The sequence below is a fragment of the Tamandua tetradactyla genome, chromosome 9 (genome assembly GCF_023851605.1).
Source record: "Tamandua tetradactyla isolate mTamTet1 chromosome 9, mTamTet1.pri, whole genome shotgun sequence".
Lineage (NCBI taxonomy): Eukaryota > Metazoa > Chordata > Mammalia > Pilosa > Myrmecophagidae > Tamandua > Tamandua tetradactyla.
Window position 1 is genome coordinate 80,665,864 of NC_135335.1, and position 20,852 is coordinate 80,686,715.

Genomic DNA, 20,852 nt, shown 5'->3' on the forward strand with positions numbered 1-20,852 from the left:
CTTGGGAATTGTAATTGCTTGCTCGGTGAAAAAAAAAAAAAAAAAAAGGAACATCCGACCGTGGCTGAAAATAGCACAAGGTGCATTTTGATAGCATAAAGAAGGGAACAGACGGGGTCACACAAGTTCTGATTATGTCTAAACTCCCCCCCGCCTCCCCGCACCGGCCCTGAAAAAAAAAAAAAAGGAAGAAGAAGGGAAAGCCTGGGGCTGAGTGAGGGTTACAGAGAGCGAATCGCTCAGGACTTCAAACACAGGGAGTCATTCTGTCTAGAGGAGGGGGCGGGCGGGGGCAGGCACTGGGCCTCTTTAACAAAGTCCTCCTCTCTTTGCTCCCTCCCACTTAATTCACTTGCAAATCAGTGTGTGCCCACAAGAGCCAGCTCTCCCGAGCCCGTAACCTTCCCATCCCGACAGCCGCAGTTCCAGCCGCGGCAGCAGCAACCGCGGAGCCGGCGACCGCAGCGGCAGCAGCAGCCCCGGAGGGTCGCAGGGTCTCCCAGGGCGCAGGAAGACGAGCAGAGGTGGGTTCGGTCTCCGTTGGCAGTGGAGGTGGTTGTGCATGCTTTTTTTTTTTCCTTTCCTTTTCTTTCTTTCTTTCTTTTATTTTTTATTTTTTTTTAATTCTGTACCGTTGATGGAAGCCAATCAGAGCGAGAGAGAGAGCCCTCTCCGCCCGGCGGGTGCCGCGCGCTGGAGTTGGGAGGGATGCTCAGCTGCGAGCCCGGTCGGGGCGGGCGCGCGGGTGGCGCTACTGCCGCTGCCCAGGACGGGCGCCGCTTCCCGGGGAGCCTGCGTGCCGCTCCTCCGCCGGCTGGTAAGAGCGATCTTCCGTGGGGGTTGGTGGGGGCAAATGTAACGGGGCCACAGAAGAACCCTCTGCCTTTCTCCTGGCCGGTGGAGGCTGCCTGCGGGGCACCCTCATTTGCAAAGTTGGCTGGTCAATTACCAAGGGCGCTGGTGCATGGAGGACCCGAGGAGCTGTTTGGGGCATGATTTATTTCCACCTGCCCACATCATAAAGGTCTGTGCAGTGACGGCTCTGAGTTATGTCTCTTGGCGTTTTGAGTAAAGCAGAAAATTCTAGGTAGCTTGGAAACTACTGAATGCTCCCAAGAAGGAAAACTTAAGGTAAAGAGACGGTTTGGCTGAAGGAAGGAGCCAAAGAAAACTGTTAGCTTGCACGCTGGGGGCAAATCCTGCTGGCTCATGTAGGACCGGAATGCTTAGGTTGCAAGGAAAGTCCAACGTTGGACTCCGAAAATGGAGCACGCTGTCCAGGGAAAAGTCATGTGGAAGACGCAACCCGCTGGTGCTCTTCCACGGCTGGGCAGCCACAGATCCGGGGGGAGAACGCCTCCCGCGGTCTGGTTGGAGACCAAACCCAGGGCGCCTGATTTTTAGGTGCCCGGAGCAGGGAAGGTGCGATGATGCCAGGGAGCCCCCAACGCGTTTAATAAAGGGAGACGTTGCAATGTTGTGTACTGCCGCAGTTGCAGAGCTGGGTTTACTTCTTTAGTTAGATATTCTTCACCAAGAGTTACTTTATGAGATGGGAGATGCCAGAGAGGTCAGCAATGTGGTGAGATCTCCTGTGAGAACCTCAGCAGGTGAGGTTGTCCCTGCTGCAATAAAATCCATATTTTATGGGGAGGTAAATCCAGGTCTCTGTTGGTGCAAAGGGCTCTTCACCTGACTTAACTACTGAAAACGGTTCAAGAACCAAAGAGTTTAATTATCTGGAATAGCAACGCATCTCTTTTCCGCTCTCGTTTTTGTTGTTGTGATTGCTGTTTTCCTTTCTTTGTAAGGACATTTTAATTATATGTTCACACTATAGAGGTGTATCACAATGCTAAGGCTAAACCTTGTGTCCTGGCCACTGTCCACTTTTGGTACTTCTCACTGAAGTACTTAATATGGGGTAGAAAAGATTTTTCAGGCAAGAATGTTAAAGTGGCCTGTCTGTACATATATGACGGCTCTGGAAGGATGCACATGGAAAATATGGGCTTTTTGAGGGGGTGCAAAACTCCTCTATGCATTGCAAAAGAGGAAGACAGGAATACACCCTGTCCATGATATGCAACACTTCTAAAGAAGGAATAACAAATATGCTTCTACAAACTATGACCAAAGGTGCTGTTTTCCTTTCTTTTCTTGCTGATGGCTTTATCTGATAAAGAAAACCCATAGGATTCTACTTTGGAAGGAAAAAAGAAAACACTTCCAATTTAGCTTGAACATCATCCTTTGTGTTATAACACTTGCATGACTCTTTGTTTGCTATTTTAGAGTTGTGGGCAACAAGTTGTGTGAAGAAAGGGAATATGAGCAAGCAGACGTCTTCATTCTGTCATAAGTAGGAGGGCAAAGTTTATGCCAAAGGCCAGATTATCAATGCAGAGCTCAGAAACTTAAAAGGAATCCAAAGAGGTGCTCAAAATAAAATCACACAGAATTGTATCTCATCCCCTTTTGCTCTTTGGTGTGTTCTAATTAAGTATTGGGGGGAGGGTGGAATTAAAAGACAGATCAGCTTTTGAAAGTTTTTGGCATACTTTTGAAGCAGAGGAAATAATCAATTTCTTCAGAAAAAAAATGTGAGAGGCAGCAGACATTTCTGAAGGAAAATGGCAATGGTTTAGTTCTACTGTACTTCTCTACAATTATCTTTTGTTGCCATTATAAAGAAGTGACAAGCTGGTGTCTCTATAGGGACTTCTAGTCCCTTTCCTATTTAGCTTTTACACCATTTTATTGCAATTATATCTCTTAATGTTAACTCTGCAAAGACACTATATAGAAACAAAATCATTTTCTACCATGTTGCCTACTATCAAAACCGTGTGCCTTACTTCCTCCACCCACCACTTCGATCAGCTTTGCAAGTAAAAACTTACTCTGAGGCACTCTTCTTTTGTTAAGAAAAAATTTATCTTGCAAAAACAGTGTGTTCCAAGATACTTGAATCAGCTAAAGTTTCTCAAAAGCACAGCTCCAGGTACAGAATATCAAATGATACTTTTTTATTGCAAATATGTCAATAAGTTGGAACAACAAATTTTCAAGACCTAATCAGGGCTAGTTGAGTGATGGTAATACATAGTAATAAAAAAGAGATAAAATGTGACAAATGTTCTGAATAAAAGCACATGTATCTTCCTATGGAATTGAAATGTGTGATCCCCCCTTCTGGTCCCGAGTTGCTTTGCAGCCATGAATGTCAACTTATTAAGGCTGCATCCTTTGAACTATTGAAACTTGTTTTAGTTGGAAGGGACCTCTAGTGGGTTACACCATGCATTTCTTGCTGTAGTTGAGTTACAGCATGGATTTTGTTATTTAGCATAAATGAACATAACAGTTTTTTCTCCAAATATAAGCTAGTGTTCTCTAAGCACTATCTTAATATTTGTGCCAGATGAATGCTTTTTCATTGCTATTATTTGTATAGTTCCTTTTATTTAAGAAATTTGAGTATTTGCAAAGTTTTCTGGTTATGTACACTTTTGATAACTCCTCTATGATTCCAGATGAGAGCGGTGACCAATTAATGAAAAATTCACTGCCATCTGTAAAATTTCTTACTTCTGACCTTGCCGAGACAACTTCCTTATCTCTAATTTACTCAACAGCATGATTATATTGTATTGGCTATATTATTCTATAATATATCATATTATATTGATTACTGATCATCGATATGTTATGTATCAATAGTTTTTTATTATATTGCTAAATAATTATGACTCAAAAGCTTCCACACATTTAAAGAAGCCCCACCACTGAGGAAATATTTGCAGGAAAAGAAATTATCATTTTAGAGCTCCATGGAACTTCAAAAATAGTATTGAACTGGAAACTCAGGCCTAGAAAAGTTCCCTCTCACTTAAGCATACACTAAAAGTCCAAAAGTTGTTTAAAGGTACATGTCACCCTTATTCTGTGAGTTTTGAATTTCTCCCTCTGATGTGTCATGATGCAGTTCAGGTAACCTACTCCTTAAAAAACTCTGCCTGGAACTTGGAGTAAGATAAGTTCTGTGTGGTGAATCAGCCTCTTCTGCTGACAGTTTGCACGTTTCAACTTCCAATTTAAAACTCTGCTGTAAAGTTTGAAACATGTTCCCAATGAGATAACATCCGGCACAAGCCAGTTGCCTTGTGCTGCGTGCTTAGTCATGGCAGCCCATTCTTTGGGTTTGATCAAGAATTAGGGTCTCATAAAATAGCAAGCCATGAGTCAGTCTGAATTGCATTTTTAATAGTGCTTCAGCCTAGCGAATGTCTACTGAGCCTACCTTATTTGCTTCACCAAAAGGTAAAAACATACGTAATCAGTCCTTTTCTGGTTTAACTTTTTTCTGAATAATGATTCTAAATACAAGGACTCAAGTACACTATGCTGTGCTAACAGAGGAATTGCTGAAAGAAGAAAGGTGAAGCATGCCCAATCTCTCTTTCTCTCTCTCTTTCTCTCTCTCCTCTGTCACTCTCTCTCTCTCTCTCTCACACACATACACACACACGCGTGCGCACACACACAAACCCCAAGGGAATATCTCCAGTGGTGGTGTTTATAGCCCTGTTCCAGTAATATTAGAGAAGAAATATAGAAATGCGGGGAAGAACTGTAGAAATGTAGGGCTTGGGTTGGTTTTCTTTTCATTCTTTCCCTTTCTTTTGTCTCTATGTTTGGGAATTTTCTTTTCTTTTGAAGGCAAACTTTGACAAGAGGTTGAAGCACTTTCCTGGACCTGAACAATCGTAATTTTTGGTTGCAACTTCTTCTTGTAAATACTAACAGGCCTGTAGTATTTGAAGTTCTTAATCGTAGGAAAAGCTACCTTTTTTCTGCTGCAGACACAGGAAGAACTTCTGGTTCTCTCTGATTACCTCTGAACCAAATGTACATAGACTGTAACTTTGTCACCCTCAAAGAAGGGAGGCTATGGGAAGAGGAGAAAAGTACAAATAACACTTCAAAATGGTGCTGCACCTTCATTTGCTACCAAAGTAAAATAGAATCAGATTCTTCAGACCAAAATACAGGGTAAGAAGGGGCCAGTTATACTCAGCAGCCATTCAGGAAATTTTCAGCTCTTCCAACAAAGAAAACTTATGGCAGGACAAATGCTCTGAGCACACACACAGATGTAGAGCAGAAGCATCTGCAGAAGTGCTGCGTGCCCCTTCCCCGCAGATTTGGAGATTATCTCACCTTTTCTCATCTGTTTATTATCTGCACACTGACTCTTTTGGGTGCTTATTTCCTGAATTAATCAGATCACCTTGCTGAGATTTATAAGAAGAGTTTAATTAATGCCAGAATGTAACTACTAAATTTGATTTGCAGTATCAATGGGCAGCAGGTATCCATGGCTTTTCCTAATAAATGCAGTGCTATCTTGTGGAAGACAGCAACTTATGAAGAAAATGGGAAACATAAAGCTAGCCACTACAGGGTATGACTTATCTTAACTTCGTCACTTGAAAGAATCCTGTTTTTGTCTTTCCATAATTTCCTAAATTGCCCAAAAGATAGCTGAAAGACCTAATAAGTTATAGGAGTGTAAAAAGCAAAAACAAATTAAATCAAGGAGGTGCCCAAGTGAATAAAATGGACAGAGATGGGGAGGTAAATTTTTACATAAGTAGGAGGCTTTAGAATAGAAAGAAGAATGAAATCACCGTTTTTTAAAGGGTGCATTTCCCTCTTTAATAATGCCACCATTAAATGCAAGTTTTTATAAATATCATTGCACCACTGATATGTTTATAAACACTACTCCTCTTTACCATGGAATGCAAATATGAAATATCATCCTAAAAAAAAATCACCACCTAAAGGAGATGGTTCTGTATCGGTCATAAATTAGCCAGAGGGGCATAATTTTTTTAAATGGTCTGTAATCTCATCAGAATTGAAGGAAGAGTTTTCATAGTGCTTTGAAGGATATCTACACTTTTCCTTCTATCATTTTTATTGTCCCATAAGCTAAACACATACACTAAGTGTCCTTCTGAAGCTTGGAATTCAAAGTATACAACAGTGTTACAAGCCAAACATGCAATCTGTTTGAATCCTGTATGTGATATAACATGAACAAAAAGATTGAAATAGCACCCATGTCTACCCCTACCAACCCCACTGCCATACACATATGCTGAAAATAAATAAGTAAATAGTGTATATACTATATATATTCAACCAAAATAAAAAAAAATCTGACCAGTAGGCTCAGAATTTTCATAAATCCAAATAAAAATTATCACAATTATCATCATAATAATAAACTAACCTTTACTGAACGTCTTTATCTATTATACAATCTTCTTAGTGTTTTACATGTATTTTGAATAGCAATTAATTACACTGTAAGTCAAAAGGAAAATGTTATATGTGTATCCTCTTTTTTTTCAGCCCTTTTTTTTATTGTCTGAATTTCCAGGGAATCTCAGTTTGGATAAAACACTTAATGAATGTACCGTTCACAAATACTTGTGATGTCTTATAAGTAAAAGTGTGAATCTATTTGAAAAATATAGAGCAGCGGAAGGCATCGGAATGATTTGATTGTTTTGATATGTTAAGACTGAGGAAAATGTTTGCAGACTATTCATTTTTGAAAAGCTATTTGTAAGCATGACTTAAAGTTTATAATTGTAATAAAAAAAAGATTGCACAGGTCATTTGTCTCATCATACTGCCAGTGCATTTTACAAGAGAAGAAACTATCTTCTCCTGTCTTCGTGGAGTGCCTCATGTCGGAGGTGGCACTTTAGAAAAGTAGCTTACAAGGACAACTACTTATTTCACTAGCATAGGGGCATCCTGACCTCTCGATACCTTCTGAGGACATCAGTGCATTGGCATATTCAGTCCACTATCTCATTTGTGGAGAGAGCTGAGTGCGATTGTATTGATTTCTTTCTCTAGCTGATAAGTAAAAATAATTATTTCTTCTTTTATGACCACTTTTTTTTACCTCACTAATGTCGCAATTCAGTATTTGTTCTGAATGATTTCTTTACCAAGTAAAATTGAATAACCCCCCCTAAAAAAGAACCCTCCTAACAGTACAGTAATATTATATATGGTTGATATCGAAGAGCCATTTTCATTATACCCTATTTTTTCTATTGTCGCCTCTTAAAAAGTCATGTAGTTCATCTAGTTTTCAAGGGCAGTTTGTTCACTATAAATATAATCAGAGAATGTGAGATGCAAGAAGGAACTTACAGATGGTTTTGTTCAAAAGCACTTCATTTTCAGTTTGAGTGAACTGATAGCTGTTGAGATGAAGTGACTTGTCCATGGACATACTAAACTCATTTTATTCTTTATCCCTGTCTCTGTCTCCCATAGCTTGACTTCTAGTTGTTAATGTCATTGCTTTTCATCATCTCCAGTTAATTGAAGAGAAAATTTGACTACTTAATATTGTCATTTGTAAGTATTTTGTGCAAGGGCAGACACTGAAATTTATGAAGAAAATAAGGATTTAGGCTTCTCTAGGAATTTCATGTGTCCACAGCATTTTTTATTGGTCCTCTTACAAAGGAGAATTAAAATTTTCCTTTGAAATTTTGACAGCTGTTGGGGGGTGCATATGGTAAACTTTGGAGTTTTGTTTTATTTGTAATGCCTTAATGGCAGTTTTGAGTAAACTTTACCTAATCATTGATTCCCCAGACTATCTAAAGTCAAATGCCTTTCTTTGAAAAAAAAAATGTATTACTCAGTGGTTGGACATGAAAAATGAAGGTAATCTATTGGGCTTTTTATAAATCTAAACTTTTTCAACTCAGGAGGCTCAGATAATGACCTTTCTACTTCTGTAGAGTTTAAGTGCTAATTCTTTCATGAAAATGTATGGCTAGATTATATTGGGAGTTTTTTCTTAACAAAATAATTGGTAATCAACCTAATGTCAGCACATCCCCCACCTCTTTTTTTTTTTAATATAAAGGTTCCATGGAATCAAAAAGTCTGGAGACCACTGAGCTAGATAATGAAGAACAACATGTTGTGAAATTATTGAATAAGTTCTCTTCCTTCTTACTTGGATGACCAAAGAGTAAAGAGCAATTATTTTGATGTTTAAAACAGCCCCAACTACAAACTAACCAAAAATCATTCAAACAGAAGATATTCCTCAGCCCTTAATTAAAACATACAAAGAAGTACTAATGTTTAGAATACTAAGACAATTTTAATTATATTATCAAGTCCTCTAAAAAATGCGCTTTGTCAAGCTCTTGGTCAGAAAGTGTCACCAACAATTAATTTGTCCACTTGATTACACAGTCTATTATTCAGTGGAAAATAAAGTTTTAAATTAATATCTAATTGACAAATTAGAGCAAATACAGCTCACCTTCACCATACAAATTACACAAGGGGTGAGATTTATATAATGGCAGACAAACAAGAATTTTCTAAGCTGTTCATCTGTATTTTAACATATGATTTTTACTTCAAAATAACAACTGCCTTCCAGCATAAATCTCAGTTGTGAAATGAGCTTCTCATATTTTAATTGGAAAGTTTAAATTTCCTTTTGCAGGATTCAAAAAGAGTGTTTCATTAATCTACTATCATCCATTTTTGTGAAATGTTTGGAACTGCTCAATTTCACATTCAAGTAAAATATTCTAAGCTCTCCTTAGCAACAGATTCTAACTCCAATCAAAACAGTATGGTCAGACTAAGTAATCACCAATGCAAAATGTTTAAAATCTACCATGGCTATTTTCTGACTGCTGAATCCTAATTTGAACCAAGTCAGACTGCTGTATCTCCCAGCAATTATCCTTATATTGAACTACTTGTTTAAAAGTATCTAGCTGGGATTTTGTCAGTGTTTCATAATGAATTAGTTGTATGAGGGAGGCCTTCTCATTTGTATCAGTACTGCAGTTTCATTCTCTTTCAGACTCACATATATCTTTTTATCAAAAGGATATGTTTCAGACAGTTCTTGTTTAAGGTTGCAGAAGGAAAAGTCTACTTATTGTGTATTTTCCTCGAGAGAAAGTGGTCTCAAAACTCCAGCTACACAAAGCATCAGCTCTGCAATAACTTTTGCATTCCTAGATTGTATATTTACCTGCAGATAAACTGCCTCTGACATAGAAGGCCATCATGTCAAATACTATGAGTCCCATTTTTTTTTTCTTTTTTTTTTTTGCATGAGCAGGCACCGGGAATCGAACCTGGGTTTCCGGCATGGCAGGCGAGAACTCTGCCACTGAGCCACCGTGGCCTGATTTGAGTCCCATTTTTAAAAAATTGTATCACATGATACTTGCTTTTATTCCTCACATTTGCTTTTAAGTCTCAGAAGCCTCATTCTAGAATCTATCTTTCCACATAGCATCATGGTTTGTTTTTCCTAAAGAACTTTCCTCCTTGAATTTAAATGTGTGCATACTTTATGTTCTAAAATATAATAGAAGAGAAAATGCTACATCATAGAAAGCAAAATGCTACAAAATTTCTAGTGATCATGCATATAACCACTTTCTCACCAAATGAAACCCTAAATAGGACAATTATTTAAAATATGAAATTAGAAGCTACATAAGAGTAAAATGCTCTCAAGCAACTGAGTTTAATGTGATGTAGTGAAAGATTTTTATATAGTGGACAGAGAGAGGAGAAATTACTGAAATCCTCAGCTGGATCAATTAGTCACTAAAGGACAAGAAATTTACTTTGTGCCCTGAAAGTTCTGGACATTAATAGAGCTTATGTTTGCTTTCCAGTTTGTCACTAAATTAAAATGGATTTTTTAATTGCTTGTTTTTTTTCTTTTCTCTTTGCGTGACAATCTTTTAATCTTAGTTGGTTAGAGAAACCAATCACAGAAATCAAGATCCAAACTGATGACCATGTTTTGTAATTAAGAAATATGCACTAATATCCATGACATTATGAAGAAAGACTTAAAAGCAGAAGGAAGATTTGAGCTGCATGTAAAGCTCAGCAATCCAACTGCTAGGCAGTAGCTATGGAGGCTCTGGCTGCTAAGGAGAGGCAGTGCTTGTCAAATACTTTCCAATTTAGGTTTACTGGTTTGACAAGTGTTCCTAAGAAGAATATTCAGCCTAGACTTTTGGGAAATTCGTTATTTGATTCTCTGTGCAGCAAAAACCCACCTGACACAAATATAAGGCACCTTATAGAATAGACAAATCTTCGTGGGAGGAGGGGATGGGGGTAGAGAAACTGGTTTTAAAATATCACTTCTCCATCTCAAGATCAGAGTTTTAGGATGAAGGCATCACTAGCAAATGGAAGCCCATGCTAAGGACTCCACAGCGGCTTACTGAATGGAATTCTTTTCATTCAAGCTACAAAAGAGTCTCTTAAATAAATGTTTTCCTGAGTTATTTCCCTTTCAAACCCATTCATGTCAGTAAAACTGTGACTTTTCCATCCCATGCTAATAACTTACTTTTTAATAATTCAGACTCCTATAAAAGGAGCCTATTTCAAAGGAAACCCCATCAGTGGTGTCCTGAGAGCCAGAGGGTCTGAACAGTTGACAGTGTTGCCCAGTTTTTAAAATCTGGTCACCAGCCCTCTCCTTCCTGCAGGCAGACTTTTTTATTAAACCTGGAATTAAACAATGCTGCCTGAAGCCCGATGAACAATTTATGCCTTCGTAAGCAGATTTGCAGAAATCAGTCATTTTGATTTTTTAATTCTTAATTTTTGCCTGGAAAGTGAATATAACACTGAGTGTGCATTTTCAATATATTTATCTTTCGAAATTTAAGCCTAAACCAAACATTGTTCTTTCCAAGATATTTTTTTTCTTTTGCTAAGTGACTTTTTTCCCCCTCATTCAAATAATCCTATAGGTTCTTTAAAAAATATTTTGAATTTTTTCTCCTAAGGAACAAAAAGAAGATTAGGAAAACTATGAGTATAATAATAAAAACTAACACTTTCTAAAGTATTTACAATATCACTATGTGAATTTAATGTTCATAGCAATTTTATGAAATAGTCAAGCATCCCAATTTTAAAGACAAAACTGGAGAACAGAGCAATTAAGCATCTTACTCAAGATTACATAGTTGGTATTTGTCAGAGCTAATGTTAAATTTCTCAGTCTTGAGAGCCCACCGAGTTATTATTGTACTCTGTGTCTCTCTATATACTCGGTATGCAGGTATGTATTTACACATACATATATTCTTTAAATAGAAGATAAATGATAGATAGGGAGAGAGTGAGAAAGATTCAAATATGTGTATCTCAACTACAAAAAAAGTCAAAGTATAGGGACATCATATATATGCAACATCTGTAAAATTTATGTATTTTCTCAAGAGTCAAAAATACACCGTTGAAAAGAAAACACGTCTTCCGTTTTCATCCTTCAATGAATATATCAGTATATTCTCATAACAAGTTAGATCAATTAATTATAGCCCAAAGCAACAGATATTGGCCTCATAAGGGATGTTTAGCTTAAGGCCTGGCTCTTTACTTTTATTTGAGTCAGTCTTGCAATCACTTACAGGTCCCAAGGGGAACGTGGTAAAAGTGTTTGGAAGGTTTTGATTCATCATTAATTAATTTATTCATTCTATAATATTTATTGAGGGACTCCTGTGCCCAGTACTGGGGAGGTGGGTGAAAAGACAGACATACGCTAGCAATTTTGGAAAATAGATTCTTTTTTCATACTCTACATAAGATAATCCCATGCAGATTAAAAATTTATGGGTAAAGAATAAACAATTTAGACAACAATGTAATGAACAATTAGATAAATATATGAATTATCTTGGGATGGTAATGAACTCCCTGGTCATGGAGCCAGAACTTGAAAACAAAGGGAAGGAACAAGACATCATTAGAATACATGTTCTATTAATAACAGGCCAATAATACTAGCTTTGTATATAATGAATAGAACATTCTGAGTTGATTAGATTTTGTGTATTCCCCATGCTTACATGTTACATGAATACAGAAATTAGCCTTTAGTTTCAATTACATTATGATTTGTTGGATCTCTATTCACTTTCGGGTTTTCCTTTTGACCTCCTGCCCCAGCTTAGAAAGAATCCACATCTCTATGCACTATCAAAAACTTGCTGTCGTTTATATTTTGGGTAATATACCTCTGAATATTTACCTCATGTTTATTTTGCTAACCCTTACAATTTCTTAAATAAGTTTGCCATAAAACGCGTTAGTCAATAGAAATACTTTTCATTTTTTATTGAAATACTTTTCCTTTATTTGGCACTTAATATTTAGAAGACAGGATTTCAATTCAGCCCAATATCTATTTAATGAACACTTTTATACAAGGTATTATGTGGGATGCAATGGAAAGCAAAATGCTTTGACCTTAGGTTGGTTACAATATGTATTTAATGTTTAATAAATATGACTTGGACACTACCAGTTTAGAAACTTATTTGAGGAGTAAATAGATATTCTTTCTAGACTTCATCAAGTCTTTTGGTCATGAAATAGATAAGGATCTACCATGCTAAATCTAGAATTTTATGTGCTGACAGCTAGCCCCAGCTATTCAACTGGTATACATTGGTACAGCTGTCCTAGTTGCCTACCTTCAGTGTCCATCCTGATTGATTTGTACCTGGGCCATACCATTTAGTAAATATTTTGAACATCACAATTCCTCTAATCCTTTCCAGTTGGGTCAAAAATATAGGGGTTGCTCTGTCACATATGCTCATGGGTTATGACAATTAAGAGTTGATTCGTAAACCTGTCATCTTAGAAATCTCTTTATAATGAGTTTCCAACCAGAATGAAGAGAAGTGGGAAAGTTGAAGTGGGTTCTTGACATATTAATGTAAACTAATATTGCCTAGTTTGAAAAATCTCAGGGACATTTGGAGTCCTTTGTCAACACCAGAATAAACAGGAAATAAATCCTTGAGGAAGGTATCCAATTCTTATTGTGGAGAGAAGGAAAAAAAAATCAAGATTGGATGCAATTTCAGATTGTGTAACTTCCGTAAGAATGAAGCTTACATATTAATATTAAAGGAAAAGAATTTTTTCTTTGTAAAAAAATTAAAAAGTCTTACCGAGTGGCTTTAATAAGGTCTGATATAGAGAAATTAGGCAAGATAAACTTGAAAGGAAATGGCCTAAATCTGACAGCTTTGTCCTAAAAGATAAAGATTTTGGCAAAAACAGCTAGTCACCTTTTAGTTCAGAAGGGATTTGTAAGCTTCCCTGGAATACACTGGACCATCAAATGGGCCTAGAATCATGAGAAATAAACCTAGGAAAGTTTTAAGAGAACAATTCAAAAGTTTCAAGAGGAATCTGGCAGCCCACATAAGTGTATTAATCTGCAAGCTGCTGCAAAGTGATATACCAGAACTGAAACAGCTTTTTAAAAGGGGGAATTTAGTAAGTTACAAGTTTACAGTTCTAAGCCTATAAAAATGTCCAAACTAAGGCATCCATGGGAATATACCTTAATTCAAGGAAGGTCAATGGGTCAGGAACCCCTCTGTTAGCAGGGTAATCACGTGGCTGGCATCTGCTGGTCCTTTGCTCCTGGGCTCCATTGCTTTCAGGCTGTGTTCCTGTGGGGGGTTGTCACTCTGCTTCTCCAGGGCTGGCTTTCATTTCTTGGTTTCCCTTGGCTCTCTCCAGGTTCTGGCTTGCTTAATATCTCATGGCAACATCTACTGGTCTCCAAGCATCTCCAAACATCCATGTATCTTTTCTCTGACTGTCAGCTCTGCTCTGAAGTTTCTGTCATCTCTATCATTTCTGTCATTTCTCTAATTCTTTCTAGAATATTTCCTCCTTTAAAGGTCTGCAGCAAACTAATCAAGACCCACCTGGAATAGGTGAAGTCACATTTCCATCTAATCAAAGGTCACATCTGCAGTTGGGCATGCCACATCTTTGAGGAGATAATCTAATCAAAAGCTTCCAACCTACAGTATTGAATCAGGATTAAAAGAAATGGCTGTTCTCACAAGATTGGGTCAGGATGAAATCATGGTTTTTCTGGGGTGCATAATACTTTCAAACCAGCATAATAGGAAATTAATCTGGGATAGTGAATAGCGCTTTGCTGAGAGGGCTATGCTGCTATGGGCCCCAGTAGTTCAACTGCATAGATTCTGGACAGGAGGAGGCAGCAGAACAGACCATGGCAGGCAGTGAAACCTATACTAAAATGTCTGCAGAGCCCCACATGGAAACTGACATTTTTCCAGAAACCAACTCTCTCCTCCTTAGGATGCTATGACAACAACACACCTGTTTCATTTTTTCAGGTAAGGCTCCTTTTGTGAGTCATCCCTCCTCTGTCCACCTTTAAAATGTTGGGATCTCCTTCTCTCATTTCTCTTCTCTCAATCTCAGCAGTTCTCCCGGAGTGAACTCATCCATATACAGGGGTTCAGTTACCACGTATATACTGATGACTCCCAAGTCTGAAGCCACAGCCAGCATTTCCACTTTGAGATCCAGACTCAAAGACTTCATTGTCTCCTGACCATCTTAAACTCGTTGTCCCATAGGCATCTCAGCCTCCCAGAGCTGCTCTCCTCTAGTATCCTCTATCTTAGTGAAGGACAACATCTGCTTAGGTTCTGAGCCAATTCTCTCTCCCTGCCCCCAAGTCCTCAACCTCATCTCAGGCTCTTGTCTTCTCTGGCTTGGGTTATCATCAGACTCCTAACTGCCTTTATCCATTTTCAATCCATTCTTACCACTGTTGCAAGCATAATCTTTCTATCATACAAACCGGATCAGATAATCCCCCAACTAAACCTCCCAGAAAAAAAAAGGGGGGTTGCTCACACTTCTCAGCCTGGCCTACAAGGTTTTCCATGATTGTTCTGTGCCTACCATAGTGCCATTTTCCTCCCAATCTGTGCCTCAGTTGAAAAATTCCAAACCACTAATAGTTTCCCAACAGTGCAACCCTCTTTCCCTTTCTAGACATCTTCCCTACTCTTTTTCACCTGGCCAAATATTATTGGATCTTCTGGACAAGGATCAAGACTCTCCTTCTCCAAGAAGTTCCCCCTGACCCTCACCATCTTGCCCCACTCTGGGCTCAGATTCCTTATTGTGTGATCATGTAGCACACTTTTTCAAAAGTCTTTACATAGCTCACACAGTTCTCACCTATCACAACGCAGGGTGTAAAGAACAAGGCCACTGGGTTTCACTTTTACCACTAAGGCCTAGGACAGTTGTGGCAAATGGCAAGGATATATTAGATGTTTCTTGCAAGAACAAACACATTGCTCCTTTCAAAACTAGGGACTACATTTATGTGCTTTAATAGTATTCATATTGGATGTTAGTTTTCTTCTTGTAATCTGGTTTCCTTTGGATACAGAATAAAAGATCGCTAGAACCAAGAAAGTTGGTGTCAGTCCAAAGGGTTACACCCAACTGAAGGGTGATATTCCCAGGACAGCCTTGGTGCCTTTGAAATATCTGAAGCAGGATTAGAAATTCTATAAGTGGTAGGTTTCCTAACAGAATGCCTGAGTTTCTTATTTGGGATTTCTTTTTATCTAAGAGTTGACATTTCTTTGGTTACTCTACCTCAAAGCATAGGATTGTATACAGTTTTTATTTATGTTTGGAAACGCTGACTGTCTATTTTTTCTCTTTGATGTAGGCTGGTATGATAAACCCTGGCTATCTTTTTGGTTTATTATCCACCCATAGCTGTACATCAAGCTGAATCTACAAAACAATCAGTGGCATACTAACAAAATAGCAGTTATTTTGTGTATATATCTTATGTATGTGTTTTATGAACAAAAGCATTTTCTCCTAAATTCCTTCCTTGAAAATGTTTCTTGAGGTCCTGCAGTAAGTCTAAGAACAGATTCGACATACCTTGTTGTAACCTTGAACATAGCTGCATAAAATAAATTGAATTAAAGTGGACTGATTATGCATCCTGCTTCATTCCTTAAGTGGCAGTCAATGCATGGAATAGGATCTTCATGAATATTACTTGGCAGTGAAATATGCAGTTCAGCCCAGCTCTCTCTGAGCATGCCAAATACTTTATAAGGTTGTGAGATGAGTGGGAGGCATTTGGATAATAATGCATATGTCTCCTCTATTTAATATGCTATCCATCAGCCTGAAGTCAAAGGTACATAGAGAATTTTGAACTTACTAATGAATAGAATAGCCATCAGTTTTGTTTTACATAAGTAGATTTCCTACAATAGAGTACATTGTAACTTCCAAGGAAAAGGAGTAGAAACAATTCGTTCAGAAGTTGTTTTTCCAGTCCTTTGATTAACACCTTCTAATCAGTACCTTCTCTCGTTAACTCAAGTAATCTAAACTGCTAGGGGCAGTACTCTCCCATGCTGCACAGCCCCAACTTTAGAACAAGAAGTAAAGAATTAGAGGATTTTCAAGAATGATTAAGCTGGTGGCAGCAAAGGGGATGGCAAGAAATAAGTTGGATAACCGGGGAAAAGGGGGTCAGATAAGTGAACTGCAGTAATGTATGTTCAACATTCTCCAGATCTGATTACTTCTTGCTCTTTCCCACCTAGTGTTTTTAACTAGTGTATTAGACAGGATGCTTTAGACTATAGGCAACAGAAAATCCCATTTCTCAAACTGGATTAAGAAATAAATACAATTATTAGTTCATAGAAGAGACAGACCCAAGGGAAAGCAGGCTCTAAATGATCAGTAGGTCAGTGGTATACTCAAAACTTCAGTGTCTTTCTGTCTCTTCATCTTCCCATCCTCAGAATCAGGCTCATTCAACCAGTGATGACTGCCAGTGGCAATTGGGGCTACATGCTTCTTTACTCTTGTCTAACAAGAGAAAGAGAAAAACCTCTCTGACAACAAGGATTAAGAGTAGTCTTTCCGGGCAGTGCAACGGTGGCTTAGTGGCAAGAATTCTCACCTGCTGAGCCAGGATCCTGGGTTCAATTCCCGAAGATTGCCCATGCAAAAAAAAGAAAGAAATCTTTCCGAATGATTGAACTAACTAAGGTCATGTGACCACCTTCAAAACAAGATTAATTGCTGGGAAATTCCATGCACTAATTGGCTTATTAGACTGATCGAGATGTATTCCTGGGGTCAGCTTCTCTTGAATCACATGTGTGCATGTGCCAGTGCGTGTGTGTGTGTGTGTGTGTGTGTGTGCAGGAGCAAAGATACCTGAACAAAATTGGGGCTCTGTCAGGAAGAAAGAAGAGGATGAGAGAGTGTGGCGTGGGTAGCAACCAACATCCATTACAGCTTAGCCACTTAGAATCAGTATTGCTGAAAGTGAAAATAGAACTATTATGTAAGTGAGGGACCCAACAGGATTCAGTTTAATGAATGATAGCTTTGGAAATGATAGATAACAAGACCAAAATCTTCCTATTCCATTAAGTGAGAGTTATTTGAAAAATGGTAACAAAAGTAATATTTAACCATTTAAATGACCTCTGTTCATATCTTTTATTTTACTCTGTGCATAAAATGGTCCTTTGGTGTATTTGTTTTGGGAACAGACTGACTAGAAATCTATCACTGTCCTAAAAAAGAAAACATTTTTTCTCATCTAGGGATTTGAGGCTTAACTAGTCTGAAAGAAAATGTAATTTCATTTTGTTCTTGTAGTCTCATTTAGAAAATAACCTTAAAAGATTCAAAGGACACCACGTCATGTGAACTCATTCCTTGCTCTCCAAGGGCTTCGCTTGGGCTTCAACTTTTCTAGTATGTTCTGAAGTGTTTTCATAAGCAACATTTTTACATGCAGCTCAGTCTTAACCACTGGAACATTAAGAAACTCTGAAAAGGTGTACTTTAAAAATAGGATCACGAAACAATTTCCTTCTTTTTTCTTTGTTACTACAAATAAACCCATCCTCCTTCAAGAAACTTTTCATTCTTTTTGGTTTTATTTTACAGGCAATTAAGCCACAGTGAAGATATTTGTTTAAATCCAAGTCATACAGTATGAGAAATTATTAGAAAATATAAAATAAAAAAGCCACTGGAGTCCCATCTCTGGCATCTGGGTAATGTGAGTCAAAGTGAGGTTTTGTGGTTGTGTTGTATGTCACAGAAGAGGACATTCCTGAAATGAAATAAAGTTTAACTCATTTATTTTTAATCGTATTTGTATTTCCTTAGAGTATGAGTTCACCTCTCTCTGCAAATTTAACTATGACAAAACGTCTTTTTTTTGTGCCTAGCAGTTTGGGAGCAGAATTAAGGAACCAAAACCATAAAAGTTTCCTACTTAATTAGGAGATGAGTTAAAATATGAAATTTTGAAAAAAAAAAGATCTTTATCATTGATCCCATAAACTGTCATACTTTTGCATGACAAAGAGAGTCCCTGATTGACTGTGTAGGTACAATGACCCTCCAGTCAAACAGATGGCCCCGTTGGGTATTTCTGTAAGTGCAGTTTCTCTTACAAAACAAAGATAACGGTGGGCTCAACCTCATAAGGAGGTTACAGGTAGTAACTTAGGTGATGCTCAAAAGAAATTTAGCCCAGTGCCCAGCACTTAAGAAGCACCTCCCTCCAAAAAAAAAAAAAAAGTTCTATGTTGTTTCTCTTGCTGCTTCTGTGGTTGCTATCATTGTTTATTCCAAAATGTTCGGTGAACTTGGGCATCTTGGATATTTTTAGCATTCTGCAAGCTTTTAAAAAAATTTTCACTAATTGGAACATGCCACCACATTTTTATGTCACAAATGTAATGTGCCACTGGGGGCAACATGCCCATAATTTTACTCACTGAAACGTGTTTTGGCTGGCACTCTGAATGTGCCAAATGTGGCTTAAATTCTGATTTTCCTCAGAGCCTCTTCAGCACTCTTCCCCAAAAAAGCTGCTACCCGAGCTGGGCACCTCTTTTGGACTTGTGAAGGTGTGAACCAGTTGCACAGTTTTTCAGCCAAAATGAAGTAAAAATGTTAGATGTAATGCTGATCAGCACTTCATTATCTTGGCCTAAGGGTATAAATCTAACCCATTTGCCAGCTTGACCTTGCCCCTGTGGTAACGACTTTAGGAAAGTGAGAAATCACAACAGTGGCATCAGAAATCCATGGTATATGTATGCATCACACACACACACACACACACACACACACACACACACACACACACACACAGCTCTGCAACCAAGGACACATCAAACAGAATGGGGGAAATGAGTTACAATTTTAGAAGTCAAGGCTACCAGCTGGTTGAAACTGTTTTTCTAGCCCCAGCTATGCTCCCCATTAGCACTTTCTTTTGCTATTCTGTGCTCCTACTCTTCCAATAGTCATTCATTCATTCATTCATATATTCATTCATTCATTCTTATTTTCAGCAAATATGGATTAATTGGTACTATGTGCTAATTATAACAAATACAGTGATGAGCATAATTTCTGTTTCCTTCATTGAGAAATTTGTTTCCTGGCAAATACTTAGAAAAGGACTGATAGAGGGCATTTTGAATGCATTTTTGTCAAGTATGAAAAAACAGATGCAAGCTACTACACTGTCTGGATAATGAATGAAGGGAAAGGGCAGAAGAACCCAAACAACCAATCAGATACAGACTTAAGGCTACACTATACCCACTAGAAAAATTCCCAAGTAGTACAAGTTGCCTGCATTCAGATATGAGGAAGTACATTTTACTGCAAAGATGAAAGGGTTAAAATTAAAACTATGTTCCAGACTGCACAGAAGGGAAATAACAACCTAGCGGCAGTTGCTCTCTATCCCGCGCTGCTGAGCCCATGGGTGAGAGGTCTCTGGAGGGTGGGTGGTGAGTTCGTGGATAAAGGAAAACAGCAGACTTACGTGAAAGAAGAAGCCCAGTCTGACAAGTAAAATGCTGCTTTAACAGGTTTATGCAGAATGTGATTGTATGTCTTTTTAACAGCCTCTAAAAGTCTTTTTAAAAAGCCTTTTCGGACGCAGCTTCCTCTTCTCCTGTTGTACTGTCAGTTGGTGAATGCCTCTGGGAAAGGGGGATCTGCTCTCTCAAAGGCTCTTAAATAGGGTTGGTTAAAAATTACTTTTGTAGCTATTTGTTACTTATCACAGGGACCTCTTCCTTTCACCATCTCAGCACCTTTCTTTCTCCCCAGCCCCACCTGATTTGTCAGTTTACTTCCTCCAGAAACCTGTCTCTGTGCTCTGACACCTATGCTGACATAAGATCCCATTCCGACAGGCAACTGCCATTTCTCATTGAAAAATTATTGCTAAACATTTCAGCACCAGCTCGAAAGAAGAGCTCCCCGCTCTACCCACTGGCACCAAGAAACCAACATTGTCTTTCACAGTTGGGCAGCCTAAGTCTTCTCTTTTGTAACTCTCTATCGCTGTGGCCTCATGGGTTCTGAAAACAGCACAGAGGGTGGGAGAAGGGCTAGTGTTCAAAGGACCATGGCTTACCAGAGGGTGCCTTGAGGTCCAATCAATTGCTGAGCTTTTTGGGGGAATCTCTACCTTAAAAACACCAGGCAGAAGGCTAGGGAAAAAAAATTTAAAAAGCATACTGGGTAGTGCTGGCGATTTCAGAGAGGGGTCACGGGGGCACATGGAATGGCTAAGCCATTTTTCTATTTAGTGTTCTTTAGGATTAAATTCTGCAGGCCATTTTCATATATCCTAAGGGAAACAAAATACCACACATATGTTTTCAAAAGGCATTAATTAAGTTTAGCTCTGACACCCAAGAGTAACAGTCCCTGACCTGAGACCCAATCTTCAAGTAGGAATTTCAGATGAGGCTAATGGCTGTTGCACAATCAGATCTGTGTCACATATTGAATATAGGTCAAGGGATTATGGC

General features: G+C 38.4%; 1 protein-coding gene across 2 annotated transcripts in view; it reads left to right on the forward strand.

Annotated features, from left to right (window-relative positions):
• Window positions 1–364: 364 nt before the first annotated feature.
• CDH6 (cadherin 6) overlaps window positions 365–20,852 on the forward strand; it is a 133,824-nt gene continuing 113,336 nt past the window's right edge. Inside the window, exon 1 of one of the 2 annotated variants that reach the window (XM_077116888.1) lies at window positions 365–524. The gene's annotated coding sequence lies outside the window, so the exon portion shown is untranslated. Of the gene's footprint in view, window positions 525–748; window positions 818–20,852 lie in introns of those variants that run through there. The other variant, XM_077116889.1, reaches the window with a different exon arrangement.